Source organism: Bufo bufo, chromosome 3 (genome assembly GCF_905171765.1).
Source record: "Bufo bufo chromosome 3, aBufBuf1.1, whole genome shotgun sequence".
Classification (NCBI taxonomy): Eukaryota; Metazoa; Chordata; class Amphibia; order Anura; family Bufonidae; genus Bufo; species Bufo bufo.
This window is the reverse complement of record NC_053391.1, coordinates 375,746,664-375,768,324: the sequence shown is the minus strand read 5'-3', so window position 1 is coordinate 375,768,324 and position 21,661 is coordinate 375,746,664. Positions and strand designations below refer to the sequence as shown.

Here is a 21,661-nt window from a genome sequence, read left to right as displayed (position 1 = left end):
GCAGCTTTGGAAGATCACAGAGTGGCAAGGTGACATAGTGTAGAGGTGGCAGCAGGATCTGGAGACCACAGATTGTCAAGGTGACATAGTGTGGAGGTGGCAGCAGCATCAGGAGACCAAAGAGTGACCCGTTGACAGAGTGGAGAGGTGGGTGGCCATACCAGTACCAGCTGAATATGGTGGGTGAAAGAAGGAGCATTTGGCATCAGATGTGTGGCATCAGGCGGGTGGCAGCATCATAAAAGTAGACAGAAGAAACCAGTCTCTTTTCTCAAAGTGTTGGTGTGGCACCATGGATGATCTAGTCTGATGCATCAGGCATTGGTGGGTGGAAATCCTGGCTGATCCATGCCTGATTCATCTTAAAAAAGGTCACATTTTGGGTGAACAAGCAAGTTCTTCTTGGGGTAACTAAGGCCCCCGTCACACTAAACACCCGCTCTGATGCCATACTACTGGCTGGGCAGAACAGCTTTTAGAGGGCAAACTCTGCCAGTTGCGGCCAAAAAATCCAGTATGGCTGCCCAGTAGTCCAGCGGATCTTCAATGTGGGGTGGCAGGGTGCTGTCCAAGTATGCCACCACCTGCTGGTTCAGGTCCTACGCCAGGTCTAGCTGCTGCTGCTGAGTAGTTTCTTCACTATGTGGGTGAAGAAAGCTGCTCATCAGCGACTCTAGACTCAAGTTGCTGCTGATGGAGCTGGAACTGCTCCTCCCCCCCACCCGGCCACAGCAGCCATGGCAGAGCAACGTGAGCGCAGAGGGCCCCCCAATGAGACCTGCGAGAGGATGGACGATGGAGCAGATATGTAGCAGTCAACTGACTACATAGGATTAGTGTTGATCCTGGTGCTCTGGCCGAACACATCGGGATGCTCGTGGGCTCTACCGAGCACCCGAGTATAATGGAAGTCAATGGGAGAACCCGAGCATTAAACCAGGCACCCCCTGCTCTGAAGATGGGAAGGTACCTGGTTCATAGGAAAAGGTCAGAAAATGAAGGAAACACCACCTAAATGGTTCGGGAACAGCATGGGGAGAATGTCTGATGCATCTTGGACTCCCAGGTCGCTGCTGGGAACAATGTTGTTCAAGAAGTACTTTTACAAACTGACAATAATACGCACAAAACTGAAGATAAAATCGATTTTAGAGGAAAAATTGTTAGGAAACATTCTTTCCTGTATATTTACTATATTTACCTGTATATAAAGTGCAAGTGCTGCCAAAACTGAAGATAAAATCGATTTTAGAGGAAAAATTGTTAGGAAACATTCTTTCCTGTATATTTACTATATTTACCTGTATATAAAGTGCAAGTGCTGCCAAAAATTACAAGGAAGAGGCACTCCGATACAACCTGTATATCACATAAAGGAGGGCCTCATTCACATTGTGGTACAATTGTTCAGGTAGTGGGACTCCTACACTCATAAAGCCTATGCACTAAGTGAAATGGCTGCCAAAGATTGCAAGGAAGCAGCACTCCAATACACCCTTTGTTACACATAATGGAGGGCATCATATACAGTCTTGAAAAATTATGATTCATTTCCTGCTGATGACCCTCAAAAACATTTGGAGCAAGGGCCTGCTGATCTGACCATCTAAAATATTATGGACGAGGGCCTTCTGCTGCTTTGGTGACTCTAGATAACCTGCAGCCGATCGCACGTCCCCGTGACGGCGACGATCCATTCGGATGTTTGCCCTATCAACTTTCGATGTTATTTTCAGCCCAAATCATGTAGACCATGGGTAACGGGGGAATAATGGTTAGATTCCAGAGAGGGAGCCTAAGAAACAGCTACGGCTACCCCATCCAAGCAAGGCAGCATACGCAAAAATTACCTATTAGGTATAAATAGGTAAGGGCCTGCAGGTAAACTGACCCTGTAAAAGATTGTAGGTGATGACCTGCTGGTGACCTTTAAAAACATTTGGAGCAAGGGCCTGCTGATCTGACCATCTAAAACATTATGGGCCAGGGCCTGCTGCCGCTTTGGTGACTCTAGATAACCTGGGGCCGATCGCACATCCCCACGTTCTGTTTGTAGCAGGGGTTGAGAGGGGTGAACAACCAGTAATCATTGTTGTCTAAAATGCATATAATGCGCGGGTTCGCGGGAAAGGCAGCATAACATGAAGTCAGCCATGTGTGCCAGAGTACCAACAGGCAAGACTTCGCTGTCATCATCAGGAGGATCACTCATAATTTCATCATCATCTTCCTCCTCTTCTGCCCACCAACACTGAACAGCTGGAATTAAACTTCCATGGGTACTACCCTCTGTAGCGGAGGCAACCATCTCCTGCTCCTCCTCCTCTTCATCGTCCAATTCACGCTGAGAAGACGAACTGAAGGTGGTCTGTGTGACAAACTGCCATTTGCCACTGGGCATTGTAGAGGACTGATGGCTAGCCTCCTGCCCTACGACTATGGCCCCGGGACATATTACCCTTCAAGAACAGAACTATGCCGCATGTCTGGACTGTTCTTAGGACCAAACGCGGTCAGCTGTGTATACTAAAGAATCTATGGAACTGTTTTGGGCAGGAAATTGTGCTTGCGGTCGGTCATAAAGGACTTCCACTTAACTTTTGATCCGCTGGAGGGATTTGTGTGATTTTTGGAAGTGTTTATGTTTGATGTATGCTGAGTTTAAATATGTAATATGTTTTTATGGAGATGGAATGTATGGTTTTAAAGTTACAGTGTATGTTTAAAAACTGTATTTTTACTGTCTGTGATAGTTATGTTAATCCATAATTATATCCCAGACAGAAGGGAGGATTTTGTGTATTCGGGTGGGGATTCCTCTCCTATTGTTCCCACATGTGTATTGGTGATCTCCCTTTGTCCTGGGAGATAATTGAATTGCACTTCGGGTGTCTCCAGGGCAGAGAGGAGGAAACCATGATGCATTGTGGGGACCTGCATAAATACGGGCGGGTAGCCCTCAATAAAGAGTTCAGTTCAGTTCATGTTTTTCTAACCCTTCAAAGCGCAGCCTTGTCTCGTTATTGGAGGGAATTGCTGCATCACGCTGGGGATTGCTATGCTCTGCATATTCCCTGGAGGAGAGATCTTTCCCACACGGTCCTGAATGCTGGAGGTTCATTCAGGGAGGAAGGAAGACAGCGCGGCTCCAGTTAAGCTACAGCGGTTGTGGAGTCTGCGGAGGTTGTGGTGTCCAGTGCGGTGCTTGTGGTCCTCGGCGCAAGCTAGGAAGCGTCCATTAACGGAAGGGGATCCGTTACAGTCTGGCTATCACCCAGTGTAATGTCTTTCCCCATTTCCACATGCAAAGCGTCGTCCATAATTTTGAGCAGCGAGCGTTTGAGTAGACACAGAAGTGGGATGGTTATGCTGATAATAGCGTTATCGCTTCTCATCATCTGTGTTGATTCCTCAAAGTTTCTTAAAACCTCACAGAGGTCAGACATCCATGCCTACTCCTCGATTGTGAATAGCGGAAGCTGACTGGAAAGGCGACGACCATGTTGCAGCTGGTATTCCACTACTGCCCTCTGTTGCTCACAAAGCCTGGCCAACACGTGGAACGTGTTGCAGCGTTGACAGACCGGCTGAATTTGTCGATGACTTGTGGAAATGCGCACACACGCGGCGCACCTTCACCAGTAGCTCAGGCAAATTGGGGTAGGTTTGAGAAACTGCTGAACCACAAGTTTGAACATGTGGGCTAAGCATGGGATGTGTCTTAGCTTGCCGAGCACCAAAGCCGCCACCAAGTTACGGCCATTATCAGAAACAATCATGCATGGTTGTAGGTTGAATGGTGAGAGCCACAGCTCAGTCTGGTCTCTTATCCCCTGCCACAGCTCTGCGGCGGTGTGCTGTTTGTCCCCTAAGTATATCAGCTTTAGCACGGCCTGTTGCCGCTTCCCCACTGCAATGCTACACTGCTTCCAGCTACCGACTGATGACTGACTGCTGCTGGAGGTGGAAGTGGAGAAGGAGGAGGCAGAGAACGAGAAGTGGGGTTTGGAGCCACTAATGTAGGTGCTAGCGGAAACCCTGATTGACGTAGGGCCCACAATCCTTGCCGTCGGTAGCACCTGTGCCATCCCAGGGTACGACTCGCTCCCAGCCTCCACAACATTCACCCAGTGTGCCGTCAGTGAAATGTAGCGTCTCTGGCCGAATTCACTTTTCCATGTGTCCGTGGTTAAGTGGACCTTCCCAGTAACTGCGTTGGTCAGGACATGTGTGATGTTCTGGGACACATGTTGGTGTAAAGCAGGCACAGCACACCTTGAAAAATAGTGGCTGCTGGGGACTGCGTAACGCGGGGCGACTGCCGACATCAGGCTGTGGAAGGCCTCAGTGTCCACAAGCCTAAATGGCAACATTTCCAGGGCCAGTAATTTGGAAAGCTGCACATTTAGTGCTATGGCCTGTGAGTGGGTGGCTGGGTATTTTTGCTTGCGTTCAAAGGCATGGGGTAAGGACATTTGGACGTTGCACTGGGACACGGACGTGGATGTGGTCACTGATGGTGCATGCAAAGGTCCAGGTGCAGGGTGGGAGGCATCCGGGCCTGCGCCTTCGACAGGGGATTGGCCAGCACGTAACACAGGGGAAGAGGAGGCAGTGGTGTGACCCACAGACACAGATTGTGGACTCAGGTGTTCGTCCCACTTATTACGGTGCTTGGATGCCATGTGGCGGATCATGCTGGTGGTGGTGAGGTTGTTAGTGTTTACACCCCGGCTCATTTTCGTGTGGCACAGGTTGCAAACTACTATTCTTTTGTCGTCCGCACTTTCCTAAAAAAAGTGCCATACTGCGGAACATCTACCCCTTGGCAAGGGAGATGCTCAAGAGGTTGGGAATCAGGGCAAAAGATCTCATGTCCCTCTCCAAGCATGCTTGGCGAGAGGGCCAAATCAAGTAATGGCGATGAAAAGAGGTCCTCGGAATATCTGAGTGTGGAATCATTTGTTTGGCCAGAATGTACATGGTGTGTGGAAGGAGGATCAGGGTGAGGATTGTGTTGACCAGACTCCTGCCTACTGAGACTGGACTTAGTGGAAGACAGGGTGGTGCTTAACCGACTGGAAGCATTATGTGCTGCAATCCAACCGACCACCTGCTCGCACTGGGCTGACTTCGCGATCGTTGTCTTCCGCCGCCCTGCAAACTGGGACATGAAGCTAGGTATCATGGATGATTGTTTTTCTTGTGCTATGGCAGCAGGCACAGTTTCTCCGCGCCCAGTTCCACGACCTCTGCGTGCTCCATCAGCATCACGGCCACTTCCCCGTCCCTTACTGCTCACCTTCTTCCTTTTAAATGTGATATATACTTGAAAGTCTGTCACACGTACAGTAGCGTTGGATTTGGAAGTGTATCCCCCCAAAAATTTACAAAGGTGTTTGTAATGAGGAAACGTTATACAGGAGAGGTAACACAGGTAATGTCACTGTTCGCAGTGTCTACGGAAAAAGTACACTGGATGTCACTGATATTTTAGGGATGTGCACACTTTAACAGGAGATGTGGCGCGGATAATTTAACTGTCCGCAGTGGACACCATCTACGGAAAAAGTACACTGGATGTTACTGATATTTTAGGGATGTGCACACTTTAAACAGGAGATGTGGCGCAGATAATTTAACTGTCCGCAGTGGACACCATCTACGGAAAAAGTACACTGGATGTTACTGATATTTTAGGGATGTGCTATCTTTAATCAGGAGATGTGGCACGAATAATTTAACTGTCCACAGCGGAAAAAGTACACTGGATGTCACAGATATTTTCGGGATGTGCACACTTTAAACAGGAGATGTGTCGCTGATAATTTAACTGTCCGCAGTGGACACCGTCTACGGAAAAAGTACACTGGATTTTACTGATATTTTAGGGATACGATTACTTTAATCAGGAGATGTGGCGCGGATAATTTAACTGCCCACAGCAGACACCGTCTATGGAAAAAGTACACTGGATGTGACTGGATGTGACTGATATAGTGAACCATTCAAGAACCGCTGGGTTGCTGGTCATAACACGAACGCTAGATGACACTGGGAGCTCAGGCCTCTCTCTGCGACTCCTGCTGCCACACCCCCCTACTCTGCTGCTACCTGTGCCTGCGCCAGAAACATTTAGGCCTCTGCCACTCCCATGTGCAGGGCCTGGCACTTCTCTGTCTGACATACTGTTAGATCAAATAAATAAATAAAAAGTAAATTAAAATACCGCAAAAAAAGTCTGTAATTTTCTCACTTCACCACAAAACTAATAAGCTCTTTTGTCCCCCCACTAATATATGCCAAAAAGGGCTTTAGAACATTTAACTGCACAGCTGAACAGCAAATAGGCCCTTATTTTTTTCCACTTCACCACAAAACTAATAAGCCCTTTTTTTCCCCCACTAATATACGCCACAAAAGGCTTTAGAAAATATAACTACATCGCTGAACGGCAAATAATATATATTTTTTTGCCACTAATACACGCCAAAAAGGGCTGTAATGTTCTCTCTTCACCACACAATGGCAAATACTTTTTTTTGTGCGACTAATACATGCAAAAAAGTGCTTTAGAACATATAACTGCACCGCTTAACGGCAAACGGCAAAATATATTTTTTCCACTAATACATGCCAAAAAGGGCTTTAGAACATACAAATGCACCGCTGAACGCCAAATAATATATATATTTTTGCCACTAATACCCTCCAAAAGGACTTTAGATCATATAACTGCACCGCTGAACGGCAAATAATATATATTTTTTTGCTGCTAATACACATCAAAAAGGGCTGTAATTTTCTCACTTCACCACAGAACAACAAATACTTTTTTTTGTGCCACTAATACACACGAAAAAGGTCTTTAGAACATATGACTGCACCACTAAACGGCAAATATATATATTTTTTTGCCACTAATACACGCCAAAAAGGGCTGAAATTTTCTCACTTCACCACACAATCATCAAATACTTTTTTTTGTGCCACTAATACACACCAAAAAGGGTTTTAGAACATATAACTGCACCGCTGAACGGCAAATAATATATATATTTTTTGCCACTAATACACGCCAAAAAGAGCTTTAGAACATATAACTGAACGACTGAAGGCAAATAGACCCTTACTTTTTCCACTTATACACTCCATAAAAGGCTTTAGAACATATAAGTTATAACTGCACCGCACAAGGGAAAATAAGACGTAGAAATATTTCCTTGCAATAAACCCTTTTAATGGCTGTATCAAACAGCACTTGCACCCCAAAAACAAGAACGGTTTGCTGGAATTACAGAGCTTTATAATGGCAATTTGGATCCGCAGACAGTGCAGCAAGGTGTAATTGGAATGTTCCTATTACCCACGCTGTATACTCCCCTACTGAACCCTGTTCTGCTTCAATACTGTGTAATAATTCCTCCCTATCCTTTCCCTACACTTCTAATGCTCTTTCCCTGAACTTCTATTGAGAAAAATACAAGTTTTCAAGTCTTTCCTAGCACTGTCCCTAGCACCTGCTAATGTCTCTCCACACTGGAAAATCGCTGAATCCAAGATGGCTGAGGCTATTTATAGGGCTGTGACATCACAGGGCTGTCTGGCTGCATGCATGGCATTGTGGGTGAATCTTCGTTCCCAGAGTTCCTTGCTCCATGTCCTAACACGTGCAGCAGCAAAAATTGCGATTCATTACCACGAAGCGTGAGGAAATTCGCAGCAAATCAAACTTCGTCAACTTCGATTTGCTCATCTCTATCAGTAATCATGTATATATGCTTCTTAATTAAATTGAATCCCCCCCAATTTTTTTTTTATTGCAACCATGTAGAAACTGAATAAACATAAACGATTGAGGCTTGATGCTTAATTTCACATTAACACTCACAGGTAAATTACTGATATACCATATGTTTTGCTGCAGTAATTATGTATATATGCTGATTAATTAAATTGAACCTCCCCTCCACCAATTTTGTTTAAATTTCAACTGTGTGGAAACTGAATAAACATAAATGGATGATTGATTCTTGATGATTAATTTCATGTTAACACTCATGTATATATGCCGATTAAATTGAACCCCCCAAATTTTTTTATTGCAATAGTGTGCAAAAGGAATTCATGTAAACACACGATTGAGGCTTAATGCTCAATTTCATGTTGACACGCACAGATATATTGCTACTGTACCAAGTGTATTGCTGCAATAATCACGTATATCTGCTGGTTAATAAAATTTTAACCCCCGCCCATAAAATTTTAAATTTTTTATTTTATTTTAACCATGTGGAGACTAATTAAACATAAACAGATGATTGAGGCTTGATGCTCAATTTCATAGCTATATTGCTGATATAATACCATGTGTTTTGCTGTAGTAATCATGTTTATATGCTGGTTAATTAAATTGAATCCCCACCCCCCACATTTTTTTTTTATTCCAACCGTGTGCAAATGGAATTCACGGAAACTGACAATTGAGGCTAGACACTCAATTTCATGTTAACACTCAGGTAGATTGTTGCCATATCATATGTTTTGCTGCAGTAATTATGTATATATGCTGATTAATTAAATTGAATCCCCCCCCCCCCCAAAAAAAATATTGCAACGGTGTGCAATTGGAATTCACGGAAACAGACGGCTTGATGCTCAAATTCTTGTTAACACTCATAGGTAGATTGCTGATATTGCTGCAGTAATCCAATTTATATGCTGGTTAATTAAATTGAACCCCTTCCCACAAAAAAAAAATATATATATATTAATTCCAACCATGTGCAAATGGAATTTATGGAAATGGACGATTGAGGCTAGACACAAAATTTCATGTTATCACCCACAGGTATATTGTTGCTATACCATGTGTTTTGCTGCAATTAGCATTCATATCTGCTGGTTAATTCAATTGAACCGCTAAAAAAAAATTCATTGAAACCTTGTGGAAACTGAATAAACATGAATAGATGATTGAGGCTTGGCACTCTATTTCAAGTTAACAATCACAGGTAGATCGCTGATATACCATGTGTTTTGCTACAGTAATCACATATATCTGTTGGTTAATTAAATTAAACCACCCCCAAATTTTTTTTTATTGCAACCGTGTGCAAATGGAATTAATGGAAATGGACAATTGAGACTTGATTCTGAATTTCAAGTGAACACTCACAAGTAGATTGCTACTATACCATGTTTATTGCTGCAGTAATCATGTATATATACTGCTTAATTAATTTGAATACCACATAAAAAAGGATTTGTAAGAAAATGGGTGGCTGCTTTTGAGTTCTGCACTGCAGCAGCTGCAGTTCTGCTAGCAGGCACATCCAGCCACAGCTCCTGTCTTTTCTCTCCCTGGCTGTCAGCTTCCCTGCTTGTCTCTATTCTACACACACAATTCTTCTTTGTAATAATAGCCTTTAATTTCACTGTCCCTGGCAATAGAATACAAGCTTGATTGATTTCTGACTGTCCCTAATTCATATCTTTGACTCCCTATGATTGTTTTTTATGGCAGACACCTTAACACCTAACCACTCTCTTTCACAGCCAAGCACAGAATGGCTTTCTGCTTGTTCTGCTAGGGCACCTCTCTGCCTGCTGCAGCATTGATTGCCTCATCCAGGCTGTCAACCTGGGAGCTAATCAGGGCAAGTCCTCCCCATTCTTCCTCTCAGGGTCATGTGAAAACCCTTCTTCTTCCTCCATAGTGTTTTTTTTCCCACCGACATGTGCACTAAAATGGCGCTATGCACTGTTTTAGTTGATTCTTTTGGTACAAAGCTGAAAAGGTTCCTCTACTGTCTGAAAAATAGCAAAGTTTTGACCAAACCTGGTTTGGTCCGAGCTGGTTTGCTCATCCTTAAACTATTGTATCTGCGGGTTTAATGTCTGTGATTGGCGTTATTGCTGATTTGCTGATTGCCTTACTTCCCATTATGTTTGTTTTCAACTCAGAGCTCACAGAACTGATAAGAAAAAGAAGATTCTGCTTACAGAAATTCAGGAAATTTGCTATTTACACTATTCTTAATTAAATGAAGTGAAATTTTGTGAAAAAGTAATTTCTCAGGTTTAGAGGACTGAATTTTCCCCAGAAGGTAGTGATAAGCGAAGCAAAGTATTTGAAGCGGAATTTGGTCCGAAGTTTATGAAAACTAACTAATTCAAATTTCATCACGCTTCATGGTAATGAATTTGGTTTTCCTAAAATGACAGCAGCAATTGTTACAAAGTGAAACTAAGTGCAGAGGAAACAAGCCCGGGAATGCAAGATCACCCATAATGCAGTGCAGCCAGCCAATCCGCAGATAGCCATCCCCTGTGATGTTACAGCCCTAAAAAACCGTCATCCCGCACAGTCTCCACCATTGTCCTGTGAGCTGAGCATAGGAAGAGATGTGGCAAGTGCTCATGCACTATGTACAGTGTTGCAGTGTTATAGAACAATATTGGAGAAGAAGAATGCAGGGAGACTTATTCAGTGTCAGTTTTATTTATTCCTACATTTATTTATTCCTACATCAGCCGTAAACTCAGATATGTAATTCAATACCAATAAGATGGAAGCCTTTATTATTTCAGTGCCAGTGTGCCAACCAATACCATCCAGTCTGCACCCCTTAGGGGGGCCAGGTCTTAATGACCATCCTCATCTTTTGCTGGCTTTACTTCTTCCAAATCATCCATCAAAGTCTCCATGTCCTAGAAAAGTCATCAAGATGCAGAGAGAGGAAGAGCTGGATGTTCCTGATAACATATTCTCATCAATATTAGATGAAGTGGAAAAGGAGGAAAAGCAGATGGCAGAAAAAGGTCTCCCACCTGTAGGGCAGGAAGGCGCTGGGGTTGGAGGAGTGAGTACAGCCCCTGTTTAAAGGTGCATTAAAGGTACCATGTGTCAATTAACAATGAAGACTAACTATACAATGTGGTCTTCTTCATTACTAAATGAAAGGCCGCTGCAGGCTAATTGGCAGCGCGGTTCTTCACTGCAGCATGGCCACAACCCGCCTGAGGCATGGCCGCTCCATGTGCTCATACAGAGTGGCCTGAGTATACCTGATAAATTGAATTGTTTGTGGTACTTCAGCGAAGCTGCCAAATCAAACTTTTGAAATTCATCTCTACCAAAAAGGTAAGGTATGTTTTTGGGCAGCTACCCTCCACAGTGGCACTCTTCTTTTAACCCCTAAAGGACCCAGCCATTTTTCACCTTAAGGACCAGGCCATTTTTAGCAAATCTGACATGTGTCACTTCATGTGGTGATAACTTTAAAACGCTTTAACTTATCCACGCCATTCTGAAATTGTTTTCTCATCACATATTGTACTTCATGACAGTGGTAAAACTGAGTCAAAAAAATTCATTTTTATTTATAAAAAAATACCAAATTTACAAAAATGTTGGAAAACTTTGCTAATTTGAACTCCTCTACTTTTATAAAAGATTACTTTACATTCCCCATATGTCTACTTCATGTTTAGATCATTTTGTGAATGCCATTTTATTTTTTGGGAACGTTAGAAGGCTTAGAAGTTTAGAAGCAAATCTTAAAATGTTTCAGAAAATTTCCGAAACCCACTTTTTAAGGACCAGTTCACTTTGTGAGGCTTACATAAAAGAATCCACCCAAAATGACCCCATTTTAGAAATTACACCGTCAAGGTATTCAAAGCAGATTTTACAAACTTTGTTAACCCTTTAGGTGTTCTACAAGAATTAATGGAAAATGGAGATGAAATTTCAGAATTTCACTTTTTTGGCAGATTTTCAATTTTAATCCATTTTTTTCCGCTTTTGTGGGAGGAGATGATGGTTTGATTGGTACTATTTTGGGGTGCGTATGATTTCTTGATCTCTTGGTATTACACTTTTTGTGATGTAAGGTGACAAAACAATGGCTTTTTTTATACTGTTTTTATTAAAAAATTTACGGTGTTCATCTGAGGGGTTGGGTCATGTGATATTTTTATATAGCAGGTCGTTATGGACGTGGCAATACCTAATTTGTACGATTTATTTTATTTATTTAAGTTTTACACAATAATATCATTTTTTTTTTTAATAATCATGTTTCAGTGTCTCCATATTGTGAGAGCCATATATATATTTTTTTTTGGGCGATTGTCTTAGATAGGGGCTCATTTTTTAGATGACGGTTATATTGGTACTATTTTGGGGGGCATACGCCTTCATAATTGCTTGCACTTTTAGTGATGTAAGGTGACAAAAAATGTTTTTTTAGCATAGTTTTTATTTTATTTTTTTGACCGTGCTCATCTGAGGGGTTAGGTCAGTAAGACGCTGACAGTTGCCTAGGAGACCCTGCCCTCAGGCTGGATCTCCTGGGCTTCCATAGCTGGCATGCCCACGATGCCTGTGTAAGGCATCATGACTGCCATGTCAACCATCCGGTTCCCGCCACCACAGCTCGGGGACCCGATGGCTAAGAGGGAGCGCAAACCTCCCATATGACGCGGTCAGCGCTGACAGCGGAATATGAGGGGTTAATCCACCGGCATCGGCGTTATCACCGATGCTGGTGGATGCAGCATGGATGCGGCGTTCAGTACCAGCCGAATCCCTGTTGCTGATCGCTGCAGCGCATATGGGGGGAGGAAGGATCGCGGGATGAGAATGCTCATTCTGTTCTGGGGTGCAAAGTACCGGCCATTTAGGACGAGCATTCTCGTCCTGGGGCGTTAAGGAGTTAAAGCATATTTTAGAGAGGATAAACTCCTTCTAATGATTCTATAATGGCATGAAAATAGCAAATACATTGTCAATATTTAATTGTTCATATAAGGGGTTAAAAAGTGAGCATATTTAAAAAAAATACTGAAAAACATTTGAAGGATAGATGTTATCCTTGAGCATCTAAAAAAAAACCTGTATTGCTCCGTTTAAGCATAGGTTTATGAGGGATCTGTAGTGTCAACCTAACTAATGATTGGCAAAACAGGAGTTTTATGTAAAGATGTTCCAGAATTGTTCTTTCATGGTTAATACAAGTAGTTTCTAGTGCAGACATGTCAGGAAGAGGTCCTTAGTAACAGGTCCTTTTAACAGTAATACTGTTAGTTACGTCATATGTAGCAAATTACAGGACATGGATTGCGGACCCTGGTATTTATTCATATATAGAGTTTCATTTGCCTGGTAGAAATTGTTCCTCTGGAGTAATACTACCGGCAGTTAGACTATTTAGATCTAATTCTTTTTCAACCCTACTGTGTTTCAATGTTAATGTACCTTACAGAGTTTGTATCCTGAATTAGTATTAAACTAGATCTCAGTTTAAATCTCATGTTTCAAAACTATCCATGGATTTGATAGTGAACAGCATTCTGCAGCCTGGTACGTGTTGAAATATATGTAGGCTGGTCCAAAATGTTTAATAAAAACTCATTACAAAAATGATTTTTTGCCTAAAACATATGCAGTTAACAAAAATAAAAATTGATCAATCCTTTACTTCAGATTAATTGAGCATTATTTCTCACTGTTATTTAAAAGCAGAAACATTCCTAGCAAAACCATACAGGCAAGAATGTTACCTATTCGCCTAGCAGGAAAAGTAACTTACATTGGATTTTATTAGATGAATTTAAATAATGTGCCAAAGAAACAATTTTGGAGGCTCCCAACCTCTTTACCTAAGGCTGTTTTTCACATCAAAGTGAGGATCTCATAATATGGAAGCAGGCTAAGAGTGTGTTGTGCCTTAAACTATCTTATATTGGACTCAAGCAATGATTGACAAAAGGTTACAAGCTTAACGAGCCAGGTGCAGGTCATTATTAGGCTCTCAGAATGCCCGTGTTTGAAACCTATAGCCCCCATTGTGGTCTTCATTATTTACTATTATGTATATATCATTATATTTGTTCTTATAAACATTAAGAAAGATAAATATGAGATGCAGTGAATATATGATATCATGCTATTCTCCTGTGTAACTGATGCAGGTATACGAACCCCACAGAGCTCAATAATCCAATACAGGCAAAGAGTATATATGTTATTGCTTGCAGGCGCCAATATGGACCTTGCTTATGCTTTGTTCACTGTACCTCTAAGATTGTAAACTGGTTCGAGCAAGCTCTCATTACCTTCTGGTTTGGTATGTTAAGTCATGTAAACTCCCTGTAATTATTATCGCTTTCATCATTTAGAACTGCCTGGCATAACTAAGACAAGAATAATAGAAAAGGAGGATGTAGGTTTGAACATCTGTTGTATACAGGTTTAGATCGATTTTGGACGGCTCAGTGCACTACTACACTTCAGTTTGCAACTCTTTCTATTGATGAGCTAAATACTTTTAAAATAAATGCTTACATGTCCATTTTTTTCTTTACCTCTTTACCTTTTTCTTATAAAGCTGCACATAAAAAGTATTTGAATAAGTGCCTGCTCATGCAAATAAGATTGACATATACATACAAATAGAGTAACTACTGCTGTTCCTTTTGGCAGGGTCTCCACAGGGATGCTGTAATACAGCAACCACAGCCTCACCAGCCCATGGTGGTGAATGTCTGCATAATTTTGTGGGTTCACTGAGGATCGGTCATCAGAACCAGGGGCCTGGAAAGAGTAACTGCACTTTAACAAAACTTTTGACATGTCAGAAATTTTCATTGGTTGGGGTCCAGGTGCTAATATCCCCAAGCTGTTAAAATGAGGGGATTTAAAGCTCAGACAAGTGATGTGTCTCCTCATTACCTGAAAATGGGCTTGGACACTGATCAAAAAGTCTGACATGACTTATTTGAAAGCTCAAGTCTCCTGCATCGCAGGCAAAAAGATGTGAAAATAATGAGAATTCTTGAATGTTTGCAGACTGTTATTGAATCATCACCAAAGCTGAAGATTTCCTAGTTAAAAAATTTGGGGAGTTGCTATTTATATAATTCTCCAATGTAGTCTTTAACATGGCTTCCATATAAAAACTATACACCAAATATCTGGGTGGCCAGTTCTACCCAAGGAATGTTAGTATATAGCGCACTGCAACATAATATATGATTCTGACAGCTATTTATCACAATAATAGCCAGCAAAGCTTAATATTAGAAAGATGGATCGATTCCATCCCCAATTCCTTAAATTCATATTTTCACCCTTTTCACTGCCACTGGCCTGGTACATAATAACGAGGGAACAATAGCGGTCATTATTAATCCAGGCAGCATGCTGAATGTAGGGATGGCTTGGTGTTTTGGCCCACATCTCACTTCCTAAGCCCACTACTCCATATCCATATTGGAAACAATTGGAAGAGGAGGAATACAGAATGTGGCAGCTATTGATGCTACTCTGTGCTACACTATGGTATTACTGACCCTGCCAACTTGTATTGGCCCCATCTACTTGTATTGCCCCACCTTCTGTCAAGTTCAACCCACATACATAATTGCGGCCACTTTTCTTTTTTTCCAGGGCCACTTTAAGTTCCCAGTCCTCCACTGTGTGCTTAGAAAAACCTGTGGTAAGAAAGCAAGATTCTTGACTTTCTTTATCAGTTTCCTTCTGAATGCCAGATACCTGGTTTAAAAAACAATAACCCAAGAACAGTTTTGTAGACCTGGATGCCAAGTTTCTGCAGTTATTATTTCAGTGTCCTGCGCATAATAAAATGATAGTAATGATTTTAAACATTGTATATTTATCCTATAAATATTTTATTGAAGTGATAGAGACCTCCCTTTAGGTGTTTACTCCCGAAAACTAATCCCTAGAAAATAAATCTCTAAATTGTAGATTTTCTTTAGCTTTTCTGGTCTGTAATATATTTGCGCATTGCTTTGAAGAGTAAAATTATATTTTTGCATTAATAGGTATTTTCTTTTGAAGGCAGTTTCATGTCCAGTGCACAAGATTCTTATATGGATTTTTAGCTAAACCCTCTGCTGCAAAAGAGCTGAGACTGAAGTTTTAACATAAAAAGTCTCCACATGTTGATTTAATCATTGGATGTCTCGTTTTGATCATTCCATCATTAAGTACCATTGTAAAATAGCTACAAGACTTTAATGAGGCCAAACTGTCCAGTATGCAGAGAAAAGCCACAATGAATGAAATATTTGAGCTTTTGAAGGATGCAAAAGCTGCTCAAAATGGAACATGAAGCATCTGCCATTTAAACAAGGTGATAAATTCATAACATTTCATCTGGACAATATGGCAAATATATGAAAGTTTCTTTCAGTGGTAGATTCCAAATAATGCATTCATTTGGTGGGCAGTAAAACTAGGCTTTAGTTCAGGAAAGTGATATTAGAAATATCCTATAAGTATGAGGAGACAGTCAAATGCAAAGACAGAATAGCTGTCCTTGGGTTCCGAGACAATAAAATGTGGTCCATTGCATGCTTTTATGATGCTAAATATGAGGTTATTATTTTCAGTAGATCTTGACAAGTCATGGCTACATATCAATATTGTGAAACTGGTAAAACAATGCAAACATTATAGTCATCCAGTGAAGTACGTGCAGGTAATCATAGGTCTTGAAAAAGATTTTTTTAAACTGACATACATGGAAAGATAAAAGAAAAACCAATAATGAAGCAGATCCTTGACCAAATCAAGGCTATTTTCCTACATGATTAACAAGTCATTGCAGATGACAAATATTTCCAATATGTCAAATTGTGGATTTGTCTTGGGGGGAGATAAAAAAAAAAATGGGAATTTCAATTAATCACAGACTATAAATACTGGGTAAAACACGGTATTATTTATGCATCACATTTAGTAAAGAATGGGACAATAAAAGCACTAAAAGTACTATGCCCTGGAATTAATACAGATTTAATGTGTCAATATCGCTATCACCAATTAAAACACGCATTCACAGCTACACAAAATAGGGAGTATTTCTCTACAACAAAACATGAATTTATAGATTTCTAGAGAGAGGGGAGAGAGAGGGACGTGAGCGGCCAGTGGTGACGCTTACTGAGATGACCATTACGGGGGGGGGGGGGGGAATGGGTGATAATGTTTGGACAGACAGTGGGGGATCTGAGCCTAATGTAATATGGAACTGAACAGGAAGTTTGTCAATTTTTTTAAAAATAGGAGGGACTCTGTATTAGATCTGCATTATATTCTTTGCTTAATGTGACATATAATGTATGATATCTGCTATGTTGGCAGAACCTGCATTGATGTACTCAGATCCGGCATTGTCAAATTCTCTCTCTGTTTTTAATTGTGTGTTATAAAGGAAAAAATTGAATAAATAAATTTATAAAAAAAAAAAAAAAAGAGTCATTGCAGATAGTAGCTGCGGAACCACTGCGTCAACCAAGGAGTTGGACTTTGGGTAATCCTAAAGAGATAATTCTGGCAGGTCCCTGATTTTCACCCTTTAACCCATATATAAGGATCTGGACCTTTCAATGCAGGGGAGCCTTCTGGTCACTACCTCTTGGAGAAGTCCCTGTCTGGTTGACAGCTGACCTACAGGGCTCATAGACATTGGTGTGGAGCATCCGGGGATCAGACAAAACTGTAGTCAGGGACAGGCCAGAGTCAGGGCAGGCAGAGTATATGCAAATCCGTGAAACAAGTCCAAGGTCAGGGCAGTTGACAAAGGACCAATATGGTAATCAGTCACAGATGACCCAGTGGAGGGTCAGAAACAGTAAACAGGCAGAGGTTAGTGCACAGGCGACAAACAGAACAGCGCACCTTCACAGGAACTGGTAAGATAGAGAACCTATTGCTCAGGCATCTCTCTCTAGAAAAGGTGCTTTAAGTATCCTCAAGTGTCCAGCCATTAGCTGATGAAGAGTGGTGTGCGCATGCACTGGCCCTTCAAGGATCAGTAGGCTGCGTGCATGTGCCCTACGGCAGCAGAGGAGAAGCCTAGCAGCCTTACATCATCTGAACTTTGGAGGCCAGTCCCAATGCTGGATGGCAGCAGAAGACCAGTGCTGAGTGATGACCGCTCGTGCTCACCGCAGATGGTAGGATGACAGCTGCAACGGACCATCACCACAACACAAGTTAATATATTTAAACATTTACTATTATGCAGAATAGCAATAGTGTAAAATGTCAGCCTTCATTCATGTCCACATTATGGTAAGACTTCGCATATCGGAAAACACAATAATGCTTGCAAAAATAGAGAGCAGAGAAAGAAGATGGCCTACAGTAAAACATCACAAAAATCATAAAAGTAAAAATGATACAGACAATTCCAGAGAAAGATTATTTCAGCTGTCTAAAGCTATTTAAAGAGGACCTTTCACCCATCCTGACATTAGCTGACAGGGTAGGGCATACTAAAGGCATTTTATATCACTTACTATTTTCCCCATGTGCCACTCCGTTCCTCCGCTGTGCCCTCAGTTCTGGTTTTGAGTCTGGCATGTAAATTCATACCATCCGTACAGGGAGGAGGAGTGGTAGAAAATATTTATGATTGAAGCTCTACCCACTAACTATAAAGCTCTACCCACTGACTGTGAAGCCATACCCACTTCTTCCAACCCATTCCTACATTTTGGAAATAGAGTATTCATAAATATGACATTGAACCCAAAAAACATGTTTTTCTATGCGTTTTTGCTGAACATTTGCCATAGCTGCATTGATAAATCTTCCCCAATCCCCATTTGATTTGAAAACAAGTTTTTGTGTGCTCTTATTTCTAACATAACACCGAAAAGGGTTAGAAATGCCAATTCGGAAAATCTGGTTACAGCTGAGATAAGTTATGAAATATAGATGATAATTAGTTTAGTTATTCCAGCTGTAAATTGAAAATATATTGAAAGCATAAAGCATTTTTCAATGTATGGTTGAGTATCAGAATATATATTCTGACCAGATGGGATAGGACAGATTCTGATGTTATTAAAGAAGTCTTTTTGCCAATAGCTTTCTGCACAGCTGGTGTAAATGTAATAGTGATAAGAATTTTCTCAATATATTGATTTTTAACTTTTACATTCATCACTCTTTCATTGAGAGGAAATGCATGCACAAAAGCCATCCTATTTTAGTTCTGCGCAAATATGATCAGGTGAAGAATGCATTACATTTTGTACTAATCTAATAATATGGAAAGGGTGTTAAACAGTAAATCAACTAAAGAATACTAAACACAAAATTTTTTTTTTTTAAGTATATTGAACAATAAATTCACTTTCCATTGATATTGAAAAGTGAATTGATCCACATTACATACAATGTTAATGCGTAGGGTAAGGGTACTTTCACACTTGCGTTAAACTTTTCTGGTATTGAGTTACGTCCTAGGGGCTCAACACCTGAAAAAAACTGATCAGTTTTATCCTAATGCATTCTGAATGGAGAGCAATCTGTTAAGTATGCAGCAGGACGTCTTCAGTTCAGTCACTGTATGGTTTTTGGACGGAGAAAATACCGCAGCATGCTACGATATTTTCTCCTTTCAAAATTATTTTACATTGAAATGCATTAATGCCGGATCTGGCCCCAAGTGTTCGGGAAAAATGGACCCGGTTTTGCAGTCTGTGCATGCGCAGGACTTTAAAAATGTGAAAAAGATAAATACCGAATCCGTTTTTCCGGATGACAACCAGAGAGACGGACCCGGTATTGCAATTCATTTGTCAGACGGATCGGCATTCGGTTCCGTCTACAAATGGTATCCGTTTGCATACAGATTGCCGGATCTGACGGAACTGCCTGCCGGAATCTAGCAATGCAAGTGTGAAAATACCCTTAGCGTTATACACTTTAGGGCACATTTATTAAGACCGGCGTTTTAGACACCAGTCTTAATAAAGCCCTATAACTGGTGGTAGATCTCCTGAAGTTATGAAGAGGTGCAAGCCTCTCCATAACTTTGACGCATCCAGCACCAGTTCTAAATGTAAGACAGCTTTCTAGTTGTCTTACATTTTGAACATTTTCTATGCCTAAAACAGGGGCAGAAAAAGATGAATGAGATGGGCCTGCCGGCCTGTCCCCTTCCCCACCCACAATTTTAGACCTGGTGTGAGCTGGGAAAGGTTGCAGATGGCGGCTTAACTAACCGTTGCGGCTCCCTGTACCTGAAATATGCCTAATTTAGGTGTATTTCAGATTAATAAATGAACCCCTTTGTTCTTAAGTAGCAAATTTTCATGAATATAAAAGAAACTAAAGGGGTTGTCCTCTTTTTACTATTGATGACCTATTCTCACAATAGGTCATCGATATCAGATTGGCCAATATCAGATTGGCGGGGGTCTGATGTCTGTCACCCCCACCAATCTTTGAAGAAAAGGCAGCTCTCAGGTGAGTACTGCCTTCTCTGCTCTGTTTACCTGCTCGCTGCAAAAATTGCAGTGGTGAGTAAGTGGAATTACAAGTATGGTATCCCCATTGACTTCTATGGGACGGCTCTGTCTGTTCAAGTGAATACTAAAGAGCCATCCCATAGAAGTGAATCAGGACATCATACTTGTTATTACACCTGCTCACAGCTGCAATTGCTACAAGCCCGATGTTCTCAGATGCAAGTGGCCACTGAGCTTAAAATGTCACAGAGTGTCATCAGCAGGTTGCGACAGAGATACAGAGAGACTTGAAGAGTCACAGAAAGGTATAGAAGTGGATGTCCTTTGACCACATGCCACACTGATGATCGCTTCATTGTGAAAAATGCCCTATGTCCAACTGTTCAATGTTTCAGTACTTTTTGCACAACTTGCTGTTCTCTAACAAGGTGTCACGGTCATATTGGCGTTTGACCATGACGCGGTTGCCATGCAGATTGGTTGCCGGTGGCAACGTGTTGTTGGCAGTTTGCATGTGCACTTCCCCTTTAAGGATTGCCTCCCTGCTGTTTGGTAAGCAAGGGGTTAATATTCTTGCTAGTGGGGATTAAGGTATTTCCTGGGTGTGGCCGTGGCTTGATATATACTGTGGCTTGCTGGCTGGGGGCTGTTGTACTACAGCCTTGCTTGGTGTTGGAGCTTTGCTTCTTGTCTGGGTGTTTCTGCCCAGTCCTTGAGGGCCACCTTATGGAACATAAATTGTCCTCCCTTATGTAACCTCCATGTACCTTTCTCCTCACTTTTTGTATGTTTAGTGTGAGTTTTGTTGGTTGTTACATGTCTGGGCTGTTGTTGGTGTTGGTCCCTGCATGTATGCTATACGTCACCCGGTATGTTGATACCTCCGGAAGGGGGCTGGTTTCCCGGAGGGGTGAACCATAAGTCTGGATGCAGTGCTGCCTGGGTGTCATGGCCTTTGGTATGCCTTGTGACACTTATGCCACGCTTGCTGTTGCCTCTGGCAACGTGTTGCTGTTTTAGCATGCGGGGGCAGTGTCACGGCCTTTGTGGTGTGTGCCGTGACATGGTTGCCTTGCATGTTGTTGCCTGCGGCAACGTGTAGCTTTATGCTGGTGTATGCACTTCCCCTTTCAGGTGTTTCCTCCTCTGTCTGGTGCTGGAGGGGTTAACCACCTTGTTGAGCGTGGTCACTAGGTGCTTCATCTTTCCTGTGGCTAGAGGCCAGGATTCTGTGGTACTCCAGCCATGGTGTTTTTTTCTAGTTATGCTCCTGGTCTTCATGTTCCATCTCCCAGAGTGAGGGCCTCCTAGTGGGACATCTAGGTCTCCAGTGATGTCTTCCCTCCCTTACATGTTTTGT

At 41.8% G+C, this 21,661-nt stretch overlaps 1 long non-coding RNA gene across 1 annotated transcript; it reads left to right on the top strand.

Annotated features, from left to right (window-relative positions):
- Window positions 1-15,871: 15,871 nt before the first annotated feature.
- On the top strand, window positions 15,872-20,840 carry LOC120994264. The gene is made up of 3 exons (XR_005777378.1): window positions 15,872-15,881; window positions 20,518-20,523; window positions 20,730-20,840. It is a non-coding gene; the product is annotated as an uncharacterized LOC120994264 (long non-coding RNA).
- Window positions 20,841-21,661: the final 821 nt, after the last annotated feature.